Genomic DNA, 19,773 nt, shown 5'->3' on the forward strand with positions numbered 1-19,773 from the left:
AGCCACAACTAATAAATAAAATCACAAATCCCAGCAAAGCCCTCTTTTTCTAGGGAAGGAGTGGGAGGAGGGGTGGAGCAGAGGGGGTCAGAGTGGCAGTACTGCTGGTCCAGTCCCTAGGGCAAATCTCTACAGTACTACAGTATAGTAACTAGCAATGTACCAAGCATGATTTGAGAAGTAGACGATACCTTTATTGTTTGAATTGGATGTGTACTTTGCTTTGATATGTCATTCAGTAGGACTATTTTATACAGTAACTGGGTGATTCAGTACATAAAATATAATGTTTCTGGGTAAATGTCTGCGCTGAAACAATTGTGTCCTGTGAATGAACATCTCTGTGTTAAAATACATAGAAAATTACAAAACATTCTCAATGAATCTTACAAAACTATCAGTGCACTTGGAACTTATTATACATGGTTCACCTCCGTTATAATTTAGGAGAAGCTCAGGGTGGCAGGACAGTAGTCAGTTACCTCCTGGGCAACAGCAGCTTCAGGGAATAAAGTCCTGAGAAAGAAGAGCTGTGAGCATCCCTGCTGAGCCTGTGTCTCTCTGAGCAGAAGGATAAAGAGAGAACTGGAGGGAGAGGAAAGAGAGATGAGGAGGAAAGCAGAAGCCAATAAGACTAGAGGACAGGAACAAGAAGCACAAGACCCGAATCCAAGTGCACAATGAGAAAACCAAACTGAAATGATTAAAAAGACACTTTTTCAGGGCGCACATCAACAAACCAACTCTGATCATTCCATGTCTGGCATGATACACATGGGGTCACTTTCTTGTCCATAAATGTAGACAAATTTAGAGTTATTTTTGGGAATTATGGGAAACGTAAACCGTGTTCCACTGAAGCCACAACACATTGTTGGAGTGTGTTTATAAAAGTGCTTTATAAAGTACTGGAAATAGTGGTTAGAAAATGGATGGATGGACTTTTTCGTTGTCACCAGAGAACACACTTCTCATGAGCAGGAAAATTAAACACCTTGAGTATCAGAGATGACATATTAGAATTTCTCTCCAGCCTCACAGTCAGAATGATGAAATAATATAATCCCAGTTCTTTCAATACTGTAACTGTGTTAAATGATCACTTGTAGTAGTAAAAAATATAGATTTTTTTTATTTTAAAATAAAGTTTTTTAAGTGCACCTGTAGTAGGTCCCAGCTGCAGCAGTGCAGTCGCTGTACAGTCCTGCTGAGGGAGGTTTTTGTACGGCTGTGTAACACTGTGTGAACACACCACCACTGTGGTAACTCTGACAGTAATAATCTCCTGCATCTTCAGGCTGGACTCCTGTGATGGTCAGAGTAAAGTCAGTCCCAGATCCACTGCCACTGAAACGCTCTGGGATCCCCGTATAACGGGAAGATGCATAATAGATCAATAGTTTAGGGGCTTCTCCATCTTTCTGTTGGTACCAGGCTAGGTAGTGCTTAGAGTTATAAACATACACTGCAGGACTGGTCTTACAGCTCACAGTGACTGTCTGTCCAGAGAGAACAGATTTCACTGTTGGAGTCTGAGTCACAGTAACCTGTCCACTGGATTCTGAAAACAAGACAAAACACAGGGAATTTAATTTCTTTCAGCTATTTTACTCTTTTTTGTAAAGCTTGTTTACATAATATGCTAACAGCTATATAGTCCACAAATCATAAAATATTTTAAAGTCAACACCAAGCCAATAATTAATTATAATACACACTTTTTTTTACAAATTTGTAAATATATTTGCCTCTGAAAACACATTTGCTACACTTCTATTGAAGTTCTTTAAAGTTTTGATTTATTCTAAATTTATTCAGTTCTTTAAACTTTAACTTTTAAAGGTAAATGTTGTGAAATTAATGTTAATAAAATAAATATAATAAAATTAGAGTAGTATTTTCTCTAATCCTCACCCAGTATACAAATCCTGTCACAGACAGAAAAGGCCTGAGCTGAGAGAACTGCCTGGACTCCAGTGATTATCAGTGTAAAGGCTGTTCCAGACTCACCACCAGTGAATCAATCAGGAAACCCTGACAGATGAGCTGTATGCAATATGGATCTACTCTAATCCGTAGAGTCATCTACCCAATTCACACTACCTGACCTTAACCACACTTGATACCTAATCTTTTTATAAAATGCTTTCTTCTGTTTCTGTCATTTAATCGTAATTCTGAATCTTTATACACACTCTTTTTTAATGAGTCAGCATCCCTGCAGGATAGAGTATAATCCAGTCTTCCCACAGTAATAATCTCCTGCATCTTCAGCCTGGACTCCAGTGATTTTCAGTGTAAAGGCTGTTCCAGACCCCCTGCCATTGAATCACATGAAGAATCACAGATTTATGGGTTGTAAGTAAGATGGATTCTACTCTAGTCTGTAGAGCCTGTAGGTATGCAAGATGTTAAATTGCAATCTCGGTCCTGGTATCACAATTGTAATCCCTCCCCCTTAAGGGCGCTCCGGCTCGTTCACATTTTAGTTGATTTTATGCACATGCTTCCCGTTCCAGCCTCCCTACAAAAGCCAGACGCTCACTCGGTTCCGGGCTCTGCTCTGGAAGACATACGCCCGGAGGCTTGCCATCCACCAACTCGCCCTACATCCCCAGCTCAGGTGACATTCGCCCCCTAGGTGTCCCGAACCAGCCGAGTCCGGGACCTGGAGCGCCTGGTCCCGTTCCCCCTTATTCCCCCTGACCCTTCGTCGGATCCCGCTCTGGTTTTAACTTTGTCTCATCTGTCTACAACCCCTCGCCGGATCCCGCTCCGGCTTTTAACTTTGTCTTGTTCGTCTTGGATTGATCACCCGGCTCTGGGCTTTTGCCTGCACTGGACTTACCTTTGGACTCCCTTTTTGGACAGTTCGCCTGGACCACGCCCCCTGGAGCATCTTCTTCACGCCCCCCCCTGTTGATCTACCAGCCCAGTTCCTCGTCTCCTCCCCGTGTCTGTTCACTCCCTTCCGGATTGTGTTGTCTGCATAGGGTCCTGAAAGACGCTTTGTAACACCTGGAAATCGGTAGCAGGAGCTGTTAGGTGGGAACGCAGGTGAGAGATGTGAAAGACAGGCTGATACTGTGCTGAAAGCAGGCTGATAGTTGAGGGGAAGGGCAGGTGGCAGAGCAGTGACACTCTGGGGTAAGACAGACAATGGAGCTGCTGAGCAGGAGCTGTCTGGTTGCTCAGTGAATTAGAATGGAAACTGCAGTAGGAAGCGGAGCAGCTGAATGAGAAGCTGTGCAAATACTGCCTGAAGAGAAAAAAAAAAAGTATCCACTAGATCAATACTATTATTACCATTCTGAAATACCCTATTGATATTTGGTGCAACCTGGCTCCCTCAGTTTGCTATTGCCCTTCTGCCAAAGACATTCAGACACCCTCAGCATGATCATTCACTGATGGACCTGATAACATCCTAATCAATCCTCAGCTGTGATTTCGTACCTTAAAATATAGCCACCAACTCATTTCATTGGTAAACTCACTGGCTTCACTTCTATCTCCGACTAACTTGGCAAATTGGACTTTACCAAGCACGTGACTGCAACAGCCCAGATAAGGACTTAACTTTTCTCCAAGATGTACTGTAAGACCCAGACAGTGAGTCACTAAAGTAAAGAATTCTGCCTGAGATATTCTTCCTACAACTGTATATATCTTACAGTATATTTTGCAAACCAATTGTTAATTTTTAATTGATGAAACTAAATTGATGAAAGGGAGTTGGACTCTTTTTGTCAGCATTCTGAATATCCAGACAAACCTGTATTCAGTTAAGGTTGTAGCTGGGACAAATCAAGTTTATCCCTCCTATCTTCCTTGAGGCTGTATCCAAACAGACACCTGTGACCAGCATGTTTGAAGTAGGTTCTTTAAGGTATGCCTATAAGGAGCAGGGGATGAGACACAATCAGCTGAGCCCTTATTCCACTCAACATAGCTGGAACGGAGTGGAGTGTGGAGAGTCTGGTTAAAGTAGCACATGGCTCTGTGTGTTCAGACATACTGTAGCAGGACTGTAGGATTAAAGCTTAAAATGTAAGTTGCCATTATAAGACATCAGTTAACTTCTTCTTAATGTTCAGTGACACCGATGATTAAGTCCCTCCTCAGTTCCTGCACTTTGTACAGTATGTTGGGCTGGGGAGCAGCACATTGAACAGAACATCTCTGACTTCAGGGATCGACTCTGGGGGAGTTTGCCCTCTGGTGGCACCAAAGTGATTTTACTTTTCTGTGAAAAAGAAATTGCAGAAACTATGAAAGAGAAAAGTACATTGAATGTACAGTACTTTTCTAAGCCAATATAATTTTCCATCTCCAGAACTCACTGACCTTGTGCAAAACCTGAAAACCGTCAGAGAGCCAAACATTCCCTTGTAGCACCAGTTGTGTTTCCTGCTTTTAAAGAGGTTATTTTTCCAAACACTACAATCCCCCTGAAGCTCCTCAAATCCAGTACAGAACAGGCTCTTTGTGGGTCCTGTCAGCAAAATAGAGCATCATCCTGGTTTCTTACTAAATACAATCATATTTAAAATTAACAAGTAATAGGTTTATTCCACGCTGAAAAAAAAGAAAGAGAGCACAACGTTTTGGCCACAGAGTCTTCTTCAGGTGTCACACTTGAAGAAGGTTCCACGGCCGAAATGTTGTGTTCTCTTTCTTCTTTTTTTTCAGCATGGAATAAACCTATTACTTGTTCCTTTGCAGCCTACGCATCCTGACGCAGCTATCCACCTGAACTACATATTAAAAATTATACATACTGGAGATCATCGGATTTGTAATTGGTTTCAGATCTGTACATGTAGGAACAGTAGGAACTGTTCAATCAGAATTAAAAGCTGATGAAAACAGGTTGTGTAAAGATCCGTGTGCAGATGCTGCACAAATGAAGTGTGATAAAAGTGTAAACAAGCACGAATATCAATGAAGTTATGAAAATGCACTGGAGGAGCAGAACTCAGCTGGAATGAAAACCAGCAGACAGTGTTTCTACAGCCCCAGGGCTGGGAGCCACTGCTCTGATTTATTTTCATGCCCAGGGAAATGTGAGAATGACTCTCAGTGAGACTCCGACCTCTGGAGGGGCTCTGCCTGGGCGTACAGACTCCAGCCTGTGGAGATCGCTGTGCTTTTGAAAGAAGAGCCCAGAGGCCCTGCAGGTTTTTTTAAAGCTCCGTCTTTATAAATGGAACGGCTTCAGCAGATGCTTTGTCATTCACATGCCTGGCCGCCCTCACAGCAGACTTCCTGGACATCTCAATCCCCGCATGGAGCAGGGCGGTGTGTTCCCCCAATAAGCAGACTCTCTGAAAGGGCATGAGCAGGTCCTGGTGATAATCCATCAGTTGGAAGGGTGTGAAGAGCACAAAGGCAGCCAGGCTGGACTCATCTTGGCTCCAATTCTTCACCAGCCCACCTTCGTACAGAGCGTGGACGCCGTTGCCATGGATGGCGGCCAGTCGCTCAGCGCCAGCTCCTGGCAGGCCTCGTCGATCCTCCCCAGGAAGAACAGGGACTCGTCCACCAGGTGTGAGACGCCAGACCAGCTCGACCCCGCTCTCAAGTGCTTCACTCACGTAGTAAATAAAGCGCGACGACGGTCTGTGATGGACTACCCCCATGGATCCCTTCCTTTTCCCAGAACCGCTCCTTGAAGAGCAGGAAGAGTTCAGTCCAGCTGTCATAGTGGACACTCCGCAGGGTCTCTTCCTTGTGCAGGGAGAGAGGAGGGTTAAATCTGATTTATATGAGGGTCCCATAACTATGACATGGAATCCAGGCACAGAGAAACAAGACCTATGTGTGCAATGAGGCTGTTAAAGATGGAACTGTAACAGTGGTCTGTAGGTCATAAGATGAACCCTAGAGCTGGAACAGGTCAGCTGGTGAGCAGCAGGCAGGAGCAGCAAACAGGCAAAGCACAGACCAGAACTGAAGTCAGGAAACAATTGCAGCTCTGAGCTGGAGAGACACATCAAAGGAACAAGGAAACATCTGATGGTTTAGGACTAGAGAAGCAACCCAGGTACACAGTTAAGTGAAACTCAAGGATAATGCAAAGCCAGAGTTGAGACAAATCGGGTCAATAGTCCAAGGAGAAACACAGACACAGTCAGGAACAAGGCAGTGTCTCAGAAATGAAGCTCTATACTGGAGCCCTGAGCAGAGCTCAGTCAGACTTTAAACAGCCTGCTTCACCAGGAGATGGGGAGGACGTGGTGATCCACAGGTGAAGCCGGCTTCCTGTCAGACTGCATTTCCACAGCAACCAGAACTAGTCAACTCCACAGCGCCCCTGTGAAGACAGGAGAGACAACTGGTACATTGTACTAGCAGCCAGACCCAGACATCACAGTGTTCCTGAGCTGATAAAACTGAAGGAGAATTTCTTTAGTTTCTTCTAAAGTTTAAGAAATAAAAACTATCCAAATCCAACTATCTTTAAAACAGACCAGTGGTGTTTCATTAGTACCAGGAGATATAATCTTACACTTACAATGTATCTTTGAAGTATTCAACTGTAAACAGAGGAGGATAAAGACTTTAAAGAAAACGTTTTTTTCCAAATAAAAAGCTCTACAGTCTGGTACTGAGCTCACGTGCCATTCTGTGAGCAGTGTGATTAAAAATACAGTTTGTAGGAATGATTTCTTGAGTTATGGCATTGCTGCCTGGCTGCATTGGGGCACTGGATTCAATTCCCTGGGTGTTAACTGTGTGGAGTTTGCATATTCTCCCTGTGTTTGGTGGGTTTCATCCAGGTGCACTGGTCTCCTCCCACAGTCCAAAGGCATGCTGGTAGAATTACTGCCTACTGAGGAAATTGACCCCACTGTGAGTGGGTGTGTTTGTGTCTGTCTGCTCTGTAATGGACTGGCTTCATATCCAGTGTATCCTGCTTTTGCACCCTTTGTGATTAATTCAAGTAATGAAGAATCATATTGTATTCTGGATATACAGTATGTGTTACTTATGTTTTTCTTTCTCTTCCTGTATCTATGGTTTTTTTTGTATCTTTATTATTTCAAACACAACACTTCTCAGGTGCAGGAAAATAAAACCCCTTGGATATCAGAGATGGCACATGTAATCAATATCTCTCTCCCCTGCCTCACAGTCAAAATGATTCAAATGATAAATAATTTTATCACAGTTCTTTGAATACTGTAACTTTGTGAAAAGATCTCTTATAGTACTAAAATAAACATGTAAGTGCACCTGCAGTACTGTAGGTCCCAGCTGCAGCAGTGCAGTTGCTGTGCAGTCCTGCTGAGTGAGGTTTTTGTATGGCTGTGTAACACTGTGTGCTTGGCCAGTATCTGTTGATGTTGTGTAAACTCTGACAGTAATAATCTGCTGCATCTTCAGCCTGGACTCCTGTGATGGTCAGAGTGAAATCAGTCCCAGATCCACTGCCACTGAAACGCTCTGGGATCCCAGTATAACGGGAAGATGCATAATAGATCAGGAGTTTAGGAGCTTCTCCAGCTTTCTGTTGGTACCAGGCAAGGCGGTTATTACCATACACTGCAGGACTGGTTTTACAGCTCACAGTGACTGTCTGTCCAGAGAGAACAGATTTTACTTCTGGTGTCTGAGTTACAGTAACCTGTCCGCTGGATTCTGAAAACAAGACAAAACACAGAAAATGCAGGAATTCAAGAACTAGAATGCTTTAATTTATTTTAGCTATTTTTACATTTCTGTAAAGCTTGTATATAATATGCTAATAGCCATATCTTCCATCACAAATTTAAAATATGTTTAAGACAACAGCTAGCCAAGTATTAAATTATACCCTGAACAAAGTTGAGGAGAGTCCAGATGAATATGGTGATGAAGGTCATTGTTGCTGTGGGTTCTGTTGCCATGAAGGGCAGGTCTCAGTCATGAAGTGTTAAACTCACAGGGCTATAAACACTCCCAGAGCACTGAAGCATGTGCTGCCAATGCAAAGTGTCTCTTCTATGCAAATTGTCTTTCTGTGTCTGTAGAAAATGGAGAAGAGCAGCTGCTGTAGTTGTTAATTAAAACAGTGTGGCTCTGGTATGCAAAGCACTTTATTCTCCTGTATGTAAATCCTGTGCCAGAGCTGCCATTGTGATCTGAGCAGTGAGCAGAGGTAGGACTTGAAAATGGACGGATAGTTTTCCTCTGTTCTGCATCATTCATTAGTCACATTTTTTTTAAAGATGAGATAGAGGGGCTGTCTGTCTGATCACTGACTGAATTGAAGAGACATTGACCAACATTGACCATAGCAGTTGCTCGGAGCAGGGAGATTTTTCTGAAGTATGAAAACAACCTTATTTTATACATATCTATATGACAAAAAGAATTATGATCTGCTTGCAGAGTGAAAGTTCAGTCTGCACCACAGATTGTCTTTCACTTATCGCAGATAAAAACAGTTGAACAGCTACTATCTCTGCCTCACAGCACTTGAGCACTGGGTTGAATTCCTGTAGTGCTCTCTGCATGTCTTTTGTATGATTTCACCAGGTTCAAGTGGGTTTTCTCCTTGTACTTTAGTTTCAGCCCACAGTCTAAATCACATACAAGGCTTATTGGCTTCTGGGAAAGTGGTTTGACAATGACCATGTTTGTTTCAGTATCTGCCGTGTGGTGGACTGCTGTCACGTACTGTACAGGTTGTATCCTGCCCCGTGCTGTTTGCTGGCTGGGAGAGATTCTGGCTCCCTCCTGATCATGAATTGGATCAAGCAGCTAGAAAATGGATGGATGGAATATCAATAAAGTCTAACACCAAAACGTATTTTCAAATGACATAGAATGATAATCGTTAATCATCATGAGGTAAGAACTCATTTATTTGTATTTTCTTCCCTAAGCCCTAGAAAAACGTGTTGAGTGACTCAGTGCTGTCTTTATTCTCTGCAGTGTGGGACAGGGTGTAGTCAGAGGACTTTTACAGGTGTTACAATGCTTCCTCTTACCCCTGTGTGATCAAAGAGACCCCGGAGAGGAGGAGCACTCTAACATAACAAGTGTAGCTGCTACTGGACTGGTGAGATGAGTGGGTCACAAGTTGTGGGCACACTCGAACAGAAGACAAGGGAGGACCCACTCCAGATCTCCAGCACTGTCCTTCTGCCGTCTCTGTATTAAAATATTTCCTGAAGAAATAAAGTTGTCCATGATTTTAAAAAAGGCATGAAATTATTTTTTTTAGTTTTGAATGTTTCAAAAAAGCATTTAGAAGATGCAAAAAGAGAGAGGACATTGTAGTGTGCTCTCTGATGGCACCAGTTCTGTAGGGTTTGGGCATTTACTGGGACAATTATTAATTGTAGCAGTAAATCACAAAATTGATTCTTTTGATGGCTTTAGAATCCAACCATGCGATATAACTCTCTGTTCATTCTTAAGGAAATGTCCACCTCTCCCACTGAGCCCCTGTGTGTCACTTGTCTCCAACTTGAACCTGAAGGGAACTTATACAGGGAGGGTCAGAGCTGCTGTCCAGGAAGGCAGTCTCCTGCCCCACTACAGGCAATAACACTCGACCACTGTTACACTACCATCAACGATACCTATCACTCTACTCATCGTGCACTTTTCAGTCAATCAGATCAGCCGTCTGTGCTCCTATTTCATGTTCTCAGGCAGAAACAGAACCTGGGAGTGAGAACAATACAAAGCCGTTTTGGAAAACCTTTAGATCATTGATTTTAATACAATCTCCCCCTTAGATCTTATACACTCACTGTCCAGAGGAACTGTGAGTGTCACGCCTTCATCCCACCACATTCTCACATGGAAGCGCACTCACGCTAATAACACTCCAGCCCCGAGCACATCCACTAAACGACACTGCTCCTGCCAATCAGCCAACCACGACACTCCATCAATCAGCGCACCTTCTCCCTCGCACAATTTGCTCAGCGGGTCATTCGTGACAGTGAGGGTCTTCTCAGACAACCTCTTACACCAAGTGCTCATTTAGGGAGCTGGTGTCCCCCAGTTGCAGCCAATCGCCCTAATTTCCTTGGGGTACTGTGAGACTTTATATTCCACAGACTTCCTCTCTCACACTCTTCCTCTCCTCTCTTTTCCACACTCTTCTTCCTCTCTCACACTCTTCCTCTCCTCTCTTTTCCACACTCTTCTTCCTCTCTCACACTCTTCCTCTCCTCTCTTTTCCTCTCTCTTTTGCACTCTATTCTTCCTCTCTCACACTCTTCCTCTCCTCTCTCTCTTTCCCACTCTGTTCTTCCTCTCTCACACTCTTCCTCTCCTATCTCTCTCTATTCCACTCTATTCTTCCTCTCACACTCTTCTTGCGGTCAGGGAGGTCGTGGGCTGCAGGAACATCAGGTCCGCTTCCCGCATGAGTGGAGGGATAGTCGTTTTCCTGCAATCTACCGATCTGGCAAACACCCTGGTGGAGAAGGGGGTCGTCCTGGACGGCACCTTCACCCCGTTACTGCCTCTCGCGGCCCCGGCTCGAAAGATCACCCTCTCCAACATGCCTGCGTAATGAGGAACGAGCTGCTGGAGAAGGAGCTGTCCCGGTACGGACAGGTGGTCTCTCCGATCAGGAGGGTCCCTCTGGGCTGCAGGGCACCGCAGCTGAAGCACGTTGTCTCTTGCCGGAGACAAGTCTACGTCATCTTAAAAAAAACCATGGAAGAGATCAATGTGGCCCTTAAATTTCGGATTGACAGCTGTGATTATGTTGTATTCGTGACTTCGGAATAGGGTCCGCAGGGTGAGCACCCCCTGCTGGCCCCACTAACACCTCTTCCAGCAGCAGCCTCAGCTTTCCCAGGAGCCTCCCATCCAGGTACTGACGAGGCTCCCACCTGCTGAGCTCCAGTGGGGCTGCCAGTGGTGAACTGCAGAGTGATATGGCTGCTGGAAAGCATGTGACATGTGGTGAAGAATTGCCCGGAGACAAAGGACGAGACAGGCAGGGAGCCTTAGCTCCAGGGCGCACAGGAGGCCAGCAGACAGCATCAGGCAGCGGAGAGACAGAGCCCACGGCCGGGGTGCAGGAGAGGAGATCGCTGGAGGGAGCTGGAGGTACCAGGGAGCCCGAGTCGGTGGTGTTCCAAGCAGGAGAACAGACAGCAAAGAGTGGATCACCGCAGCCCTCAGAAGAGCAGGGAGGCCCCCACACCGGAGAGCAAGAGACGAGCGCTGGCGGAGCAGGGGAGCTGCAGAGCCCCGCTGCTCAGGAGAGTCAGGGAGAGAGAGAGCAGGCAGTGACAAAGATGGAGGAAAACGCGTCTCAAGCGCCAGCGAAAACTGTAGACACGGTGTGGGGAGGAAATGAATTATCATCTGAAAAAATAGACGACGGTTTTAAGATGCCGCGGAGAAAGCACACGAAAAAATCTGTGCAGAGTGCGGTGCAGAAGAAGCGCAGCACAGAGAGCTCGGTGGAGGGCGGCTCTGTCACCAGCCCGGGGGCCACGAGTGACTCCGATACCGGGAGAGTGAGGACGCGCTCCGGGAGCGACGACGAGGGCGGCTTCACCGACTCCTCTTTCGCCTCGGGCTCCTTGGCCCGGCAGAGCTGCAGAGGAGGCTACAGTTTCCAGAGCATCAGGGAGTTCTTGGAGAAGACTAAAGGTAAGAGGGGAACTGTGGTCGAGGACTTTTTCCCCCGACACAGAGCTCTTTGTCCTCTCCGCGACGCGTCATCTGAAGAGGGGCTCGGGTGCGAATGACTTCAGCGATCAGGAGAGATGGCGCCTGAAGAGCCTACTGGGTAAGATCGGGGCAGGACCGCTGAACACACCTCAGCACGAATGAGTCCTGTCTCTCACGTCACATCACTATCCGTCTGCGTGCTACGTGTCTTTTCGTGTTTTATGTTCTTTCTTTTTTTCTTTTCCGCAAACATGGGTGACATTAGAATAGGGAGTTTGAACACCAATGGGTGCCAGAGGGCTTTGAAGAGAGCTGCGGTGTTGGAGATTATCAAAGAAAAGAGCCTGCAGGTGACTTTCGTGCAGGAGACCCACACCGACAGCTCCAACATCGTCGCCTAGCAGCGGGAGTGGCAGGGGGACATCGTGTACAGTCACGGGTCCCCTGTGAGCGCGGGGGTCGCGGTGCTGTTCTCTGTGGGGTTCAAGCCCCTCTCTATCGCTGTCCAGGAGGTGGTGAAGGGTCGCCTGCTACTCGTGCGAGTAGTTCTCGGGAAGAAAACCTTTGTTTTTATTAACATTTACGCACTCACCGATGTTACACTATGTCAATTAGAAACTCTTGCAGATATTATACCAGTTATGTACTGTGGATTTCTATTATATAAATCACAAGACACTTAGAATTAAAAAAGTGTTTTATTTAGAGCCTGAATAACAGAGCTGTTAGATGTCTTGCTGAATAATATGTAGATTTGTGCGATATTGGATATTTGCACATAATGCATTGACAAATGTGGATCATTAATTTTGACAAGAATAATGGACACAATTACACTATCCCTCAGTGCAAATCCAGTACAGACCTGTCCAAACCTGTAACCTGTGTAATATCTGACCTGAAAGGAGCACAGTGGTCTGGGCCGGTGATGAATGCAGGCAGGCAGATGAATGAGCAGGAAGCCAGATAGACAAACAGGCAGTAGACTGCAAGCAGGTTGGAAACATTCAGCAACCAGAGAAACAGTCCTGTGGCCACACTGTGGTCATGCAAACAGGCTTTGTTGGATAAGAGTCAAGGTGTACGCATAAAAGGAGTATAGTCAGGTGAAATGAGAAGGTCTGTAGCACAGGAGGGAATCCAGACAAGGTAGAAACTGTCTGGATCAAAGACAGGGGAAACAAGTAAAGCACAACCGAGATCTGAAATATAGTATTACAGCCGATGTGTTATGGCTGTATTCCATTGCAGTTGATAAGAAAGTTCAGCTTATCTTTGATGACCCATCCCAACCTCTTCATTCCCATTTACAAGAGCTGCCTGCAGGGAGGTGGTTTAGAAAGCCCGTGGCCAAGACAAATGTCTACAAGAAATGTTGTGTTTCCTTGAGGAGTCGGTATATTAAACACAGTTTCCTGTATGGAGCTATAGGAATATGTGTAATGGCAGTGTAGCTGGTTTCAGCATGGTAACGTCATTGCCCTCCCTACGCGTAGCAGGGACCTTGGCGGGCTGGGTTTGAGGGAAGTCTCCTTTAGCTCATTCGGCTGATTCCCTGTTGCGTTACACCAGAGACCTTGGTTTGTGCCCAGTAGTGTATTATGTGCACAACAAGATGTGTGTACTGTATACAAAACATATTTTTGCATGCATAGGACCATTGTTAGTATGTAATGTACATTGATTTTGTGTTGGGTATTGGATTTTGTTTAGTTTTGTATGGTGATGCCAAAGACAAATTTCCACCCTTTTGGATAGAAAATAAAGTTATATCTCAACTTATATCATCAGTTAAGTTCAGCTTTTTTCTCAGTTCAATTGCTTCATACATGTAAACTGTGTTCTGTTTAATCTGTCTTCATCTCAGTAGGTCCCAGCTGCAGCAGTGCAGTTGCTGTGCAGTCCTGCTGAGGGAGGTTTTTGTACGGCTGTGTAACACTGTGTGCGTGGCCAGTAACTGTTGATGTTGTGTAAACTCTGACAGTAATAATCTGCTGCATCTTCAGTCTGGACTCCTGTGATGGTCAGAGTGAAGTCAGTACCAGATCCACTGCCACTGCAATGCTCTGGGATCCCAGTTTGACGGGTAGTTGCATAATAGATCAGGAGTTTAGGAGCTTCTCCAGCTTTCTGTTGGGACCAGGCTAGGTAGTTATTATACACTGCAGGACTGGTCTTAGAGCTCACAGAGACTGTCTGTCCAGAGAGAACTGATCTCACTGATGGAGTCTGAGCCACAGTAACCTGTCCACTGGATTATGAAAATAATAAAATATATATATATTTTTTGTTTTCATTACCAGCATTATATTTTCACAAGGTACAATGCATTATACAGTACTTAATTTCTATTTCCCTCAAAAAACTATTAAATAATATCTTACCCTGAGTGTATATGAGGAGAGTCCAGATGAAGATGGTAATGAAGGTCATCGTTGCTGTGGGTTCTGTTGCCATGAAGGGCAGCTCTCAGTCATGAAGTGTAAACTGACAGGGCTATAAACACTCCCAGAGCACTGAAGCAGGTGCTGCCAATGCAAAGTGTCTCTTCTATGCAAATTGTCTTCCTTGGGTTCAGCAGCACTTGTAGCCAGTCAGTGCTGGAAACACAGGCTTGGTGCTGTGTGTTGTGGCAGAGCAAGATGAGCAGTTTAGCATGAACACTCCCAGGACAGCAGGACTAGACAGAGAGCAGCTTTATAAGGAGCAGAGCAGGAGCAGGACTTGAAAATGGATGGATCGTTTTTCTCTGTTTAGCATTATTCATGTGAATTAATTGATGTTTAATTCATTAATCACAGGGTTTTGAAAGATGAGAGAGAGGGGCTTTCTGTCTGATCCCTGACTGAATTTGAAAGAGACATTGACCAACATGAGACAACAGTAGACGAGGGCCAGGGAGAGATTACATCTCACTCTGTACAATATCTCCCTCTGCTGGGGACTGTGGGGAGAGCATTATCATTACAACCCTGCTCTCCTCACGATCTCAACCCAGGAGGAGGGATTTCTCACACAGCCTGCTCTCAGCCTCCAGGGGACAGCAGCTCCCTGTAGAAGAGAGCAGGGACTTGTAGCCTCCAGTCGACAACAGAGGGAGTTACACTGAGGAGCTGTTCTTTCCACTTGCTGGAGGGTAGAATTCACACTTTCACACACCGGTCTGATGAAGTGGTTTTGTTATATCCAGGGGCTTCAAGATGGAGGTTGGTGTTGGGATTTGAAGAGGCTCCAGAGGAAAGTTTTGCTTCAATAAAAACTTCTTGCGGTGTAATTATTCTACAATTGCAATCTTTAATGTGATGAGGCTACATGATCCACAGGTATTTAGGTTGTGAACTGTCACAAGTAGATATTTTTATAGGCAGCCTTGTGGGGTTAACTACCATCTCCCTGCAGTGTTGAAGGATCTCTCTGCTCTTCACTGTGATAATGCAGCTGAGTGTTTTCTGTGTGTTGCCTCCTTTTATACCCCAGGGAAACAGTAACCTGTTGAAGGCTTCTAGATATTTCTCTATATATTCTTAGACATGTTTATTGTAATTGCACAGTGGAACATTATTGTTGATTTTATTGTAAAATGGAAGCATTTGCAGTATTAAAAGAAGTCTTTGCCACAGCCATTAGACTCCTAAATTCCAGCTCTTATTTAACCATCCCTACTCACATCCCACTGTTGCTGCACTGAACTCACAATACTGCCTCTGCTGGGCTTTTGCACAGTGCTGCTGTCTGAATCCTACTGAACATTACAGCTGTTATACTTCTAATTTATACTACTGCAGTTGTTTTCTGTATTAATCACATGCATATTCCCTTAAGAAAATTTGTACATTAATCTGAACCCAGTAATTGTAACTGAACAGCTCAGTGGAAACCAATTTGGTTTAATTGAAAATTAATGAATCCATTAAGTTTCAATTAAATATCAAAAGTCCAGAAATTGAAAACAGAATCTGATCTTGAACTGGATTAACTGAGGTGAACCAAGGTGAATTTTATGAATGATTTAATCACAGGATCTGGACTATCTAGCTTCTTGTCACCTATAGCTGTAATAATATACTGTATTTTGATGGCTGGATCTGACATGAAGAGACGAAGACAAGAGACAAACATTTGTAATACTTTTGGACTTCGCGAGTGACAATAATTAATATTACATTTCTCAAATAATTTAAAAGTTTTTTTTTTATTTTTATAGGGTCTGTTTAAATAGAATGGGAAATGTCTCCTTCACAGCATGTAGCTTTTAATCATGCATGAGCTGAATACGTGAACAGAAAAAGTCATGATGTGCCTATTACGAACAGTTCTTTCCGGACCCTATGCGGACGACACAATCCGAAGAAGTGGGGAAACACTAGGAAAACATCATGCAGGAATACAGGGCTGAAAACAGGGGGGCGTGTCCAAAGTGCGCTGGTGCACGGGGGAGGTGTGGCCGAGGCAAACAATCCAAAAGAGTAATCCATAGAGGGTATCCCAAAACACAAGAGTAAGTCCATAGCCAGGAGATCCATCCAAACAGGGAATTAAAACCATGAACCAGGTCGGAACCGGCGGACAGGGAACAGGAACGGGAACGGGAACGGGAACAGAGATTAAAACCTTAACGGGACCAGGCGCTTCCAGGTCCCGGACTCGCACGGTGTGGAAACCAGATGCGGAGCCAGGATGAGCGTCAGCGCCTAACTTTTAAGGTGGGCTGGGAAAAGGGATCAGGTGCACAGAATAAAGTCTAAAGTGAAAGGGCTGGAGCACCCTTAAGGAGGGGGGACTATAATCGTAACAGTGCCACACACATTAAAGATTTCTGTGAAGTAATATCCGCAGACATCCATGTTGTGCATCAATTAAAGTATTAGTGGCATTCTTGCACACTGCCTTCATCTAGATGCAATTATATACAACATTACAACACTACAATGCAACTTACAGTACACAACAAAGTCATTCAAATCAAATAAAAACAAAGTTTATTTATCAAATGCACAACAATACAGCGTGCAGCAGTAGTTGCTGGCAATAAAAAATGTCTTTTCTGTGAGCTCACAAAAATCACAAGAATCACAAAAATCACAAAATTAAGGTTACGAAAATAAGGTTACATAATAATAGATAATTACGTAATAGAAATTGAATAAAACTCAATATGAATAGAGCTGATGTGTCCATGGTGTATGCAATATATACAAGTAATGCAGTATGCTGAATACAATGAAAACTGTATGTCCATGTAGCCATTACGGGTGATTTACTAAAGGAGCTGCAGGTTGGCTATTTAGCAGTCTTATTGCCTGGAGGTAGAAGTTGTTCTGTAATTTCTTGGACTTTGACTGAATGCTTTGGTACCATTTACCAGATAGTAGGAGAGAAAACAGTTTGTGACTGGGATGACTGAGGTCCTTGAGAATAGACCTGGCCTTCTTAAGACATTTAGCTGAGTAGATATCCTGGATATTTTCCAGCTCACAGCCGGTAATGAGATGCGCTGACTTCACCCTCTGCAGTACTTTGCGATCATGGGCGGAGCAGTTCCCATACCAAGCAGTGATGCAACCAGTCAGGATGCTCTCAATAATGCACCTGTAGAAGTTGGCCTGGATATGTTATGGCATGTCAAACATCTTTAGCCTACGGAGAAAGAATAGGCGCTGCTGTGCTGTTTTGACCACGGTGTTGGTGTGGTGGGTCTAGGTTAAGTCCATTTATATAGATAGGTGTGTGATCTCCTCCCTGGTGTTTCCTATAGTCCACAATCATCTCCTTAGTCTTACTGATGTTCAGAGAGAGGTTTTTCTCCTGGCACCATGCTGCCAGAGTTTCAACCTCCTCCCTCTACGCAGACTCTTCCCCATCTGTGTTCAGGCCGATGACTGTTGTATCGTCTGCAAGGTTAATGATGGAGTTTGAGTTAAATCATTATTATTATACAAAAAGTGAACATCTTACAACCAGTTTTAGACTGGAGGGTACTAGTAGCTAGATCATATTTGATGCAACTGTTTTGATGCTGATGATTTAATCAACATTTTATTTCTGTGCATTTTAGGTTTACAGTTAAAAAACAAGCTGTTGTTTGTCTCAGAATTTGTTACTAGTTATTCTGTAGGAGCTGAGAGGAAATTTCTGTCCCTGTGTTCTTTAACTGTGTTTTTTTCTCCTTTTTATGAGCTGTCCCAACCCACCACAGATTCTCCAAAAAACAGGAATGCAGTATATTATAAAATAAATTTCCTGCATCGGGGTCCTACAAAATTAGATTTTACATGTAAATTGCACAATGCACATTGCGTTTTATGTACCCTGTCCCCTGTTAGAAATGTCTATGTCAACATTGTCAACATTGTCGCATTGTCTTGTCAGCTTCTAGTCTGTATTCGCACCGTAGACCTGGAGAACGGTATCTCGCTCTTCTGTATACTTGTATATGGCTGGAATGACAAATAAACTTGAACATGATGTATTGTAAATGTTCCCATTGTGGTTTAGCCAATACACTTAGAACAACACCTGTACTACAAGAAATTGACAAAAATGCAATTCTAAATGTAAGTGTTTTATTATTACATTTGTGTATTTGGCAGATTATTTTACACAAAACTAGATGCTTCAGTTTTTATCTGCAGAAGAAAACTCCATGTGTCTCCCATGTTTGTGTGCAGACCCTGGAAATGATCATTAAGCTGGAGCTGCTCACAGTAGGCAATTTCAAGGCTGAAACTAGACTGTCCAGGAATGATGAGAAGAAAGTTATTTGAGTGACAGGAAACAGTCCAGGTATTTTTTTAAGAGTATCTGTGCTGCAGGTACAGGTGTAAAAAAGAACAGAGAAACATACTTTAACATTCAACAGTCTCAATTTGATGTGCGTCTGCTGAGACTCAACATAACTAAAAGACTGAAATGAGATAGTGAGGTGATGAAAGCTGGAAAACAGTGTTAAGTGATGTAAGATACTCATTCTGACCAACAGCAACAGTGCTCTTAAATCTTTAAACTTTAAAGGGATTCTGGTTACTACTTGGAGACTGTTGCATAGTGCATATCATTTTTACCATGACCATATTTCACCAATCCATCCATTTCACTTGAATCCTGATTTCGATTCCAAAAATACATGAGAGAAAAAAGAAAGAGAAATTGGAATGTGATTACTAAAAAGTGTGTTTACGGGAGAACAAAAACCCCGAAATAAATAAATGAAAGAAAAGATACTTTTACTCGCTACGAAAGAGTATAAAGAGTATAAACAAAAGCGAAAAGAGGCAGTGCAGGAGAATCAGGAACCAAAGGAAGAATAAGTTCCTGGTCGCACTGCACTAGTTAATGTGTTACAACCGTCAACTAAATTATATCCTGCTCTCCCATAGGGGAACAGATTTTGATCAATTCCCACAGTGGCCATATGGAGATGGGGGGTCTGGGTGGGATGACACCTGGTACGAGTGTGATAGAGACGGAACAGGGACTCCCCTCTTAAAGGGAGAGTGCCCGCAGATCTGTAGTCCCACCCGAAGTGGGAAAGGACTTGATTTAGCGGGGGCTGGCGCTGTTGATGACAGCATTACTCTTACTCTGTCTCGCACCCCGTCGAAGGGGTCCGCACTCGCACCTACCTTCCCTGATTCCCCCATATGATCAAATCCAAAACCGGAAGATATTGACCGGTGGGCTAAAGAAGTACCGCATCCGAAATTAGGAATGCAGCGAACCTGGAGTGCGCTTCAGGAATTAAAAGATACGTGTAGAAGTTAAACTAAATACAGCACATTTATGAATTTGTGTGCCGGCATGTACGTGTGTGTGTGGGTGTGTGGGTGTGTGTGTAAAAGACCGCAGTGCGTACTAAATGACGGTGCAAGTGTGTTTAGCCAGCCGGACTGGCTAAGACGTAACTAAAGAGACTTGACAAAAATCAACTTAAAGAGATTGGAAAATATAAGAGCATCTGAAACGTATAAGTACAGTACAGGTGGACTTAAAAGGAGTTAGATAAACAGTTTTTGTATTTATATACAATTAGTTGTAAGAGTGGAAACAAAAGTTGGATTTATTCGAATGTCTCGAAACCAGACATGCTGAAACGCTGTAGGTTTAGAATCATCTCTAGGGATAACATCACTGTGA

The sequence above is a fragment of the Lepisosteus oculatus genome, chromosome 18, assembly GCF_040954835.1.
Source record: "Lepisosteus oculatus isolate fLepOcu1 chromosome 18, fLepOcu1.hap2, whole genome shotgun sequence".
In the NCBI taxonomy this organism is placed as follows: Eukaryota; Metazoa; Chordata; class Actinopteri; order Semionotiformes; family Lepisosteidae; genus Lepisosteus; species Lepisosteus oculatus.